This window comes from Hippocampus bargibanti, linkage group LG04 (genome assembly GCF_051943395.1).
Source record: "Hippocampus bargibanti isolate YZ-2025 linkage group LG04, ASM5194339v1, whole genome shotgun sequence".
NCBI classification, from domain to species: domain Eukaryota; kingdom Metazoa; phylum Chordata; class Actinopteri; order Syngnathiformes; family Syngnathidae; genus Hippocampus; species Hippocampus bargibanti.
Genome location: NC_142737.1, coordinates 4,287,559 through 4,298,549, shown reverse-complemented (window position 1 = coordinate 4,298,549; position 10,991 = coordinate 4,287,559).

The window sequence follows — 10,991 nt, the reverse complement described above, 5'->3', positions numbered from 1 at the left end:
TCATTTCCACAAGGGGGTAGCATTTGCTTTTTTTCCATGTTAGCGCTTCGTTACAGCTTCAGCTGTTGTTAAAGCACAATATAAACCAATTTGTATGTATGTTAATTTCATATAAATAACAATATTTGACAGAAAAATTGCCATTTAATCCAAAAATCACTCGGCCTTAATGTGAACTGTCTTATGTGGAACTATTATTATTATTATTATTATTATTAATAATAATAATAATACATTTCCTTTATAAGCGCCTTTCAAAACTCTCAAGGTCGCTTTACACCTACAGGATATGTTTTTCTGTGGGTGAGCAGCGGCAGCCACATGTGCCAGCGTTCACTCAACGTGGAAATTGCTCAAATAGGTAGAAAGCCAGCTAGCTAGCCAACGGATAGCTAATAACTAGCTAGCTAGATAGCCAGCCAGCCATATCGCTATATAGCTAATGTATTATTATTATTATTAATATTATTATTATTATTATTATTATTATTATTATTATTGTACTGTACTATATGTCATGCATAGTAGCATATGTGACAATAAAGCTGACTATGACTGTGATGATGATGATGATTATTATTATTATCATCATTTGCTAGCTATTTGCTATCTTAGCTATCTGACTGGCTAGCTAGCTATCTGGCTAGCTAGCTATTCGCTATCTTGCTTGCTGGCTATATAGCTAGGTATCTGTTGGCTAGCTAGCTAGCTTTCTAGCTAGTATTTGAGTTACTTTCGGGTTGAGTGTACGCTGGCGCGTGTGGCTGCCGCTGCTCTCTCATAGAAAAACTTATCCTGTGACTGTAAAGTGACCTTGACAGTTTTGAAAGGCGCTTATAAATGAAATGTATTATTATTATTATTATTATTATTATTATTATTATTAGTTATAGTATTAGTGTTGTTGTTATCATCATCATCATTATTATTTTTATCATTTGCTAGCTATTTGATATCTATTAGCTATCTGACTGGCTAGCTAGCTATCTGGATAGCTATCTATTAGCTATCTACCTGGCTGGCTGTCTAGCTAGGCATCTGTTTGCTAGCTAGTTAGCTAACTTTCCAGCTTGTATTTAAGTTACTTCCGGGTTGAGTGAACGCTGGCGCGTGTGGCTGCCGCTGCTCTCCCACAGAAAAACTTTATCCTGTGACTGTAAAGTGACCTTGAGAGTTTTGAAAGGTGCTTCTAAATGAAATTATTATTATTATACTTTTTTTTTAAGTGTATTATAGTGTTTGTGCATTTTCACCTGAGCAATTAGCATTTTAGCATTCGACATATTGTGCATTGATGAAAAAAAAAAAATGCAACCAGTAGCTCGCCAACGCAATTCATATGAATTGCGTAACACGGTGATGACAGACCCGCCAGGCCTGTTGAGTTTTCCACCTCCCCAACAGTCCCCAACACCGCCGCAACATAAGAACGTCTAAACAAGCCACTCGGATTGATATGAATCAGAATCAGAATCAGAATCATCTTTATTGCCAAGTATGTAGAACACACAAGGAATTTGTTTCCGGTAGAACACGCTGCACTAGTATCGTTGTCAAAAAAACTGCTAAGTGGCACTATACAGTTCCATTTTGGCTACTGTTGAAAGAGTTCAAAGAGTTAATGGCTTGGGGGAAGAAGCTGTTTAAATGTCTGCTGGATTTGGTGCGCATGGATCGGTAGCGCCTGCCTGAGGGGAGTAGCTGGAAAAGGTGGTGGGCAGGGTGCGGAGGGTCCAGTAGGATTTTGTAGGATTTGAATCTATTTAAAAAAATATTCCAAACAATCCCGATGCGTGACGGCTGTCACGAGGTTAGCGCTCAGGGAACTTCGCCGCTAAGAGACAAACGGCTTTTATGTGGAAAATTGGAGGTATGTGTGTGTGCATGCTCTGTTCGCCATCCAGCAACAAACACTGCTGGTGGCTTTGTTGGAGGTGAATATTTTCCATTGAGAAATTCATGAGCTTGTAAACAGCTCAAGTCCTGGGAAGCATCGCTCCGTCTGGGATGATAACCAAGGCCGTTTTGAGGCCAAATGGGATGCATTTTGTTTTCGTCTACGTGCCCTCCTCTGGCAAGAAGCGCTCCCGGCTTCTAAGTTCCTTCCAAGCTAAATGACCTCCCGCTTGCAATAGTTGGAATACCTGCAACACTTTGGACCTGATGCCAATCTCTTTAATCCACCATTCCTTTTTTTTTTTCTCACGGAGCTTTGTCCTCATTCGGGTCACGGAGGGAGTTGGAGTTGACTTTGGCCATGAGGTTGGAGAAGGTGTGTGTGTGAGTACAGAGAGAAGAAAGAAAGAGAGAGAGAAAGTTGCCCTGCAGGTTAGCACGTTGACCTCACAGTGCAAAGTTTGTGGGTTCGATCCCGGCATTGGCTTTCCTGTACAGTGTTTGTGAGTTCTCCCTGGCCCTAAAAAAACATATATCATGCTAACAAGCTATTTATCTATCTATCTAGCTAGCTAGATATGATAATAATAATAATTTCATTTAGAAAAACCTTTCAAAACTCTCAATGTCATTTTACAGTCACAGGATAAAGTTGTTCTGTGGGAGAGCAGCGGCAGCCACACGCGCCAGCGTTCACTCAACCCGGAAGTTACTCAAATACTAGCTAGAAAGCTACCTATCTAGCTAGCCAACTGATACCTAGCTAGCATACATGAATCCATAGATAAATAAAAAAATCTTCTTCTTCTTTTCCTTTCGGCTTTTCCCTTCCCTCCCTAAATAAATAACATTTATAAATGTATATGACATAACTAACGAACTAAATACATACACACCTACTGTACATAAATAGAAATAAAATAAATAAATATACAAAAATAAATAAATTGATCCATGGATAAATAGATACATAGATAAATAAATAAATGCATACATAAATACATAAATACATGAATACATTAATACATAAATACATAAATAAATAAATTACATGTTAAATGTATATGTAAATAAATAAATGAATGAATAAATAAACACATTACATTATAAACGTATATCATGAATATATGAAAATAAAGAAATAAATTCCATTCATCAATGTATTCGAAAATAAATAAACAAATACATAAATAAATAAATATGTAAATAAATAAACAAACAAACAGATAAATAACTAAATATGAAATTCAATCAATAAATACATTACTTTATTAATTGATAAACGTATTAGAAAATAAATAAATAAATTCAATTCATGAATGTATTTGAAAATAAATAAATACATTACATGATAAATGTATATGAAAATAAATAAACAAATAAACAAAATAAAACATATAAAATATAAAAAAATACATACATACAAAAATAAATATTAAAAACAATCAATAAAGTAATTACATTTATAAACGTATTTGAAAATACATAAAAAAATCATTTATTAATGTCTTATATAATAAATATATTACATGATAAATGTATATGACAATAAATAAACAAATAAACAAAACAAAATAAGAAGACAAACACAAATACAAACAAAATACATAAATAAATATGAAAATAAATAAATTACATTTATAAATGTATTTGAAACTAAATAAATAAATACCTAAATAAATAAATAAATAACATTTATAAATGTATATGACAATAACTAACGAACTAAATACATACACACCTACTGTACATAAATAGAAATAAGATAAAAAAATATACATAAATAGAAATAAAATAAATAAATATACATAAATAAATAAATTGAACCATGGATAAATAGATACATACATATATAAATAAATAAACAAATAAATAAATGCATACATAAATACATAAATACATGAATACATAAATACATAAATTACATTTTAAATGTATATGTAAATAAATACATAAATAAATGAATAAATAAATACATTACATTATATTAACGTATATAATGAATATATGAGAATAAATAAATTCCATTCATCAATGTATTTGAAAATAAATAAACAAATACATAAATAAACAAACGAATAAATAAATAAATATGTACATAAATAAATATGTAAATAAATAAACAAACAAATAGATAAATAATTATGAAAATCAATCAATAAATGAACTACATTTATAAACGTATTTGAAAATAAATAAATACATTACATGATAAATGTATCTGAAAATAAATAAACAAACAAAATAAAACATAAAATATTAACAAATACATAAATATAAAAAACAAATACATAAATAAATATGAAAACAAATCAATCAATAAATAAATTGCATTTATGAATGTATTTGAAAATAAATATATAAATAAACCCATAAATTACATTATAAATAAATAAATTAATTACATTTAAATCTATATGTAAACAAATAAATGAATGAATAAATACATACATTACATTATAAAAGTATATAATGTATATCTGAAAATAAATAAATCAATTCCATTCATCAATGTATTTGAAAATAATTGCATACATAAATAAATAAATAAATAAATAAATAAATAAATATGTAAATAAATAAATAGATAAATAAATAAATATTAAGAAAAACAATAAAGAAATTACATGTATAAACATATTTGAAAATAAATAAATAAATTCATTCATTAATGTATTTGAAAATAAATAAATATATGGCATGATAAATGTACATGAAAATAAATAAACAAATAAACAACAAAATACATAAATAAATATGAAAATAAATCAATCAATAAATACATTACATTTATAAATGTATTTGAAACTAAATAAATAAATAAATACACTAATAAATAAATACACTAATAAATAAATACACAAATAAATAAATAAATAAATACATACATAAATACATACATAAATACATTCATAAATACATACATAAATAAATACATAAATAAATACATAAATACATAAATACAAAAATATAAATGTATATGAAAATAAATAAACAAACAAATAAATAAATACATAAATAAATCAGAAAATCAATCAATAAATAAATTACATTTCTAAACATACAGTATTTGAAAATTCATAAATGTATTTGAAAATAAATAAATAAATAAACAAATACATTCATAAATACATACATAAATAAATACATAAATACATAAATTATAAATGTATATGAAAATAAATAAACAAGCAAATAGATAAATAAATACATAAATAAATCTGAAAATCAATCAATCAATAAATAAATTACATTTCTAAACATACAGTATTTGAAAATTCATGAATGTATTTGAAAATACATAAATAAATAAATAAATACATTCATAAATACATTCATAAATACATACATAAATACATAAATAAATACATAAATACATAAATTATAAATGTATATGAAAATAAATAAACAAATAGATAAATAAATACATAAATACATCTGAAAATCAATCAATCAATAAATAAATTACATTTCTAAACATACAGTATTTGAAAATTCATAAATGTATTTGAAAATAAATAAATAAATAAATACATTCATAAATACATACATAAATAAATACATAAATAAATACATAAATATAAATGTATATGAAAATAAATAAACAAACAAATAGATAAATAAATACATAAATAAATCTGAAAATCAATCAATCAATAAATAAATTACATTTCTAAACATACAGTATTTGAAAATTCATAAATGTATTTGAAAATAAATAAATAAATAAATAAATACATTAATAAATACATTCATAAATACATACATAAATACATAAATAAATACATAAATACATAAATTATAAATGTATATGAAAATAAATAAACAAGCAAATAGATAAATAAATACATAAATAAATCTGAAAATCAATCAATCAATAAATACATTACATTTCTAAACATACAGTATTTGAAAATTCATAAATGTATTTGAAAATAAATACATAAATAAATACATTCATAAATACATTCTTAAATACATACATAAATACATTCATAAATACATACATAAATACATAAATAAATACATAAATTATAAATGTTTCTGAAAATAAATAAACAAATAGATAAATAAATACACAAATACATCTGAAAATCAATCAATAAATAAATTACATTTCTAAACATACAGTATTTGAAAATTCATAAATGTATTTGAAAAAAAATAAATAAATAAATACATTATAGGAAACTGGAAGGTGCTCGAGATCGAGACGAGATCTCGCTGGAACCGCCGCCTGTACAGTACGTCTGTTGCCAGCATGAGAACAGTATGTACTATTTAAGTCATGACTTGGCATCTGTTACTCGGGATGAATAGTTGGCGGTTATTATTTTCCTTTTCCTTTTGAGCATATTATACCGAGCACTTGGACCCTTTCTTATGTCACACTCAACAATCTCCTGATCGTTGTCAGCTTCTGCTTGTTCGGCGATCGTCTCAGCATGACCGCTATCCTTCCGCGGATACCAAGTGACGGAGCTGACAAATGTATCGGTGTAAACTTACGACACCGGCGCGTTTCGGTAAAACGGCGTGTGGCCCTGACACAGGTGCACAAGCACGGACGGGCCTGCGCGCTAGGTGACGATGACTCACGGCAAAGTCACTCGACGGCAGCTTTGTTTGTAAACTTTAAAGGACCACCTGCGAGCAGGTGAGCAGCTGCCATTGCGCCCAGCACGTGTGAGCTGAGTCACGTCGTTTTGCTCCGTTTGCATCTTTTCGCATCCCGGCGTATGACCCCTCCCCCCCCCCCCTTTCTTTTCCATATTCGAGAATATTTTCAATTCCCGAATCAATTCGGGGATGGCAGTAAATGAGTCAAATACCGTACTATAAGGCGCACCTAAAATCTTTTACAATTTTTGCGGTCTGATCATGCGTCTTATAAACCAGTATGCAATCTTATATATGGAAAACGTATTAAAATCGTTCGTTGAAGATGTGAATACATTCGGGGATACCATAACACATTTATTAGACATATAATAAGGTATATTGTGTGTAGTTCTAAGACGTATTTCGTTGAAAATTATCTTTTATGGGGACCTGGGAACGGATTATTCTCATTTTAATGGTTTCCTATGGGAAATTAATGTTTGGAATACACACCTTTCGCCTTACACACACTTTCTGAAGCAATTAAGTTCGTAAGCCAAGGTATCACTGTATTTGAGTTACTTCCGGGTTGAGTGAACGCTGGCGCGTGTGGCTGCCGCTGCTCACCCACAGAAAAACTGATCCTGTGACTGTAAAATGACCTTGAGAGTTTTGGAAGGCGCTTATAAATGAAATGTATTTTTCTTCTTCTTGTTCTTCTTCTTGTTCTTCTTTTTGTTCTTGTTCTTCTTGTTCTTCTTGTTCTTCTTGTTCTTCTTCTTCTTTTTGTTGTTCTTCTTGTTCTTCTTCTTCTTTTTGTTGTTCTTCTTGTTCTTCTTGTTCTTCTTGTTCTTCTTCTTTTTGTTCTTCTTCTTTTTGTTCTTCTTTTTGTTCTTCTTGTTCTTCTTGTTCTTGTTCTTTTTGTTCTTCTTCTTTTTGTTCTTTTTGTTCTTCTTGTTCTTCTTGTTCTGGTTCTTGTTCTTGGTCTTCTTGTTCTTCTTTTTGTTCTTTTTATTCTTGTTCTTCTTCTTGTTCTTGTTCTTCTTGTTCTTCTTCTTGTTCTTTTTGTTCTTGTTCTTGTTCTTGTTCTTCTTGTTCTTTTTGTTCTTCTTCTTTTTGTTCTTCTTCTTCTTTTTGTTCATCTTTTTGTTCTTCTTGTTCTTCTTTTTGTTCTTCTTTTTATTCTTGTTCTTCTTCTTGTTCTTTTTGTTCTTTTTCTTCTTCTTGTTCTTGTTCTTCTTGTTCTTGTTGTTGTTCTTCTTTTTCTTCTTTTTCTTCTTCTTTTTCTTCTTGTTCTTCTTCTTCTTCTTGTTCTTTTTGTTCTCCTTCTTTTTGTTGTTCTTCTTGTTCTTCTTCTTTTTGTTCTTCTTCTTTTTGTTCTTCTTTTTGTTCTTCTTGTTCTGGGTTCTTGTTCTTGTTCTTCTTCTTGTTCTTCTTTTTGTTCTTTTTATTCTTGTTCTTCTTCTTGTTCTTCTTTTTGTTCTTGTTCTTCTTGTTCTGGTTCTTGTTCCTGTTCTTCTTCTTGTTCTTCTTTTTGTTCTTTTTATTCTTGTTCTTCTTGTTGTTCTTCTTCTTGTTCTTCTTGTTCTTCTTCTTGTTCTTTTTGTTCTTGTTCTTGTTCTTCTTGTTCTTTTTGTTCTTCTTCTTTTTGTTCTTCTTCTTCTTCTTTTTGTTCATCTTTTTGTTCTTCTTGTTCTTCTTTTTGTTCTTCTTTTTATTCTTGTTCTTCTTGTTCTTTTTGTTCTTTTTCTTCTTGTTCTTCTTGTTCTTGTTCTTCTTCTTCTTGTTCTTTTTGTTCTTCTTGTTCTTTTTGTTCTTCTTTTTGTTCTTCTTCTTCTTCTTCTTCTTTTTGTTAATCTTTTTGTTCTTCTTCTTGTTCTTCTTGTGCTTCTCCTCTTTCATCTTCTCCTCCTCCTCCTTCTTCTTCTTCTCCCCCCTTTCCTTCTTCTCCCTATCCTTCTCCCTCTCCTTCTCCTTCTTCTTCTACTTCTCTTCTTCTTCTTCTTCTTCTTCTTCTTCTTCTTCTTCTTCTTATTATTATTATTATTATTATTATTATTATTATTATTATTTATTAATATTATTAATTCCACATCAATAAAGTTGCGATCTGGCCGGCAAACAACTCCGACATTGCAGAGTGATTACTGATCCCAGTGAATATTTTTTTATGCTTTATTTTCTTTCTCAGTTTTAATACCTTTAATTGGGTGCAAAAGTCTGGCAATCATTTTCTGTTCCCCCCGTCGCTACGCGCCAGAGGTTTTTAAAGTTAACCTTCATGGAAAGCATCAGCGATTCTTCAGAATTTCGGGCCCGCTGTTATTCATTGTACTGGGTCGTATGCGCTTCATTTGTGCACTCTGGAAAGGATTAAGATCAAAACTAAAGATGGGTGTTGAAAAAGAAACAGCGAAGGAAGGCCCGGTCGTGGCGAACTTGGGGGTCCGAGGCTTGCAGACGTTTCGGAGGAATCCAATCCGACATTCAAAATGGTGACATTGTTATACGGTGCGAAAACACGCAGATTCGCAAATTCTTTTTCCATATTGTTTTACTCCCTGATGCTTTTTACTATCTTTGTGACTGCTTTATTTCCTGTATATGATAATTGTCCATGTTAAGCACTTTGTTCCAGCTTCAGCTGTTATATAATAATAATAATAATAATAATAATAATAATAATAATAATAATAATAATAATAATAATAATAATAATAATAATAATAATAATAATAACTCAAATAAATAGAAAGCTAGCTAGCTGGCTAATAGATGATGATGATAATAATAATAATAATAATAATAATAATAATAATAACAATAATAACAATAATAATACATTTCTTTTATAAGCGCCTTTCAAAACTCTCAAGGACACTTCACAGTCAGGATATTAAAGCGTGATATAAATCAATATGTATTGTATTGTATTGTGTGTATTTTTTATGATATAAACAATACTATTTGCTTTAAAAATTAATTTAAATTTCAATGTAAACTTACAATTATTATTATTATTATTATTATTATTGTTATTGTTATCATCTATTAGCCAGCTAGCTAGCTTTCTATCCATTTTAGTGACTTTCAGGTTGAGTGAACGCTGGCGTGTGTGGCTGCCGCTGTTCACCCACAGAAAAACTGATCATGTGACTATAAAGTGACCTTGAGAGTTTTGAAAGGCGTTTATAAATGAAATGTATTAATATTATTATTGCTATTATTAGTAGTAGTAGTAGTATTAGTGTTGTTGTTGTTATCATCATCATTATAATTATATGAATTTGTTGTTCTAATTGAGCCTAATGGCAGCACTTAGCACACGCAGATAACGGCGCTACTGCCCAAAGGATAATAATAATAATAATGATAATAGTAATGATACTCAACCCGGAAGTAACTCAAATAGATAGAAAGCTAGCTTGCTAGCTAATAGATAGTTAGCTAGACAGCTAGCCATCCAGCTAGACTATTAATAGATAGTTAATAGATGGCTATTCATTCTACATGCGGGCCAGACGTTATTGATTTTATGACGGAGGCTGCGGGTCAGATGAAAATTGACATTTGGCCGCCAGGTCAGATTTTGGTCATATGTGGAGTGAGTGACGTAGGCTTTGTCCTGGAAGGCATTTCTCCAAAGTTAAAAGCCACTTCCACCTGAGTACAACGCAGCAATTATTTTGAAAGTCGGATAAAGCCTTACGGAGACATTTTGTGGGTCTCGAAAGCGCAGTCAAAACGCTGTTTGGCAAGTTCCTTTGAAACTAGCCGGCAGTGAAAATGTATGAGGCAGTATTCCGGATGTTTTTAGCAACCGACGTCACTCGGAAGGAAGTCAGAGGTACGTCACCGACCCGGATCGTCGCCTTATCCTGTTTCCGTCGGACAAGCAGAAAATCCTCTGCTTGAATTTCCGTTTTTTTTTTTTCTTGGCGTGAGCTGGTTTTCGCATAATAAACAACAAACAAAATCCCTCTCAAGCACATTCTTTATTTTTTTTATTTTTATTTTTTTTAACTTGCCCCTGGATCCTCCGGAGTCCTAATCTTTCCAAGACATTTTTTGGACAATTTAATTGGACAACTATGTGGAAATTATTTTGCGAAAGGCCCTTTTCCTGTTTCAGCGTGACCGTGTCAAGCCAAGTCTACAAAAGTCGCCTCGAATGATTTTGGCGTGGATGAACTGTAATGGAAAGAGTTTGAAACCCACGGCGAGGCCTTCGACCAGGAAATCCGAGGCATCAAGGTCCAGTGATACCTTGGCTTACGAACTTAATTGGTTCGCAGCAGAGTGTGTAAGGCGAAAACTGTGTATCCCAAAAAGTAATTTCCCATAGGAAACCATTAAAATGAGAATAATCCGTAGCCTTCTTCTTTCACCATCTTGAGGAATGATCCCTTGGAGGTGCTTTCTCTACGATAATTTTACCTTGTTCCTCATCAATTGTGTTCTGTTTAGCTGGGTTGATAGCTTTTTGGATCAAG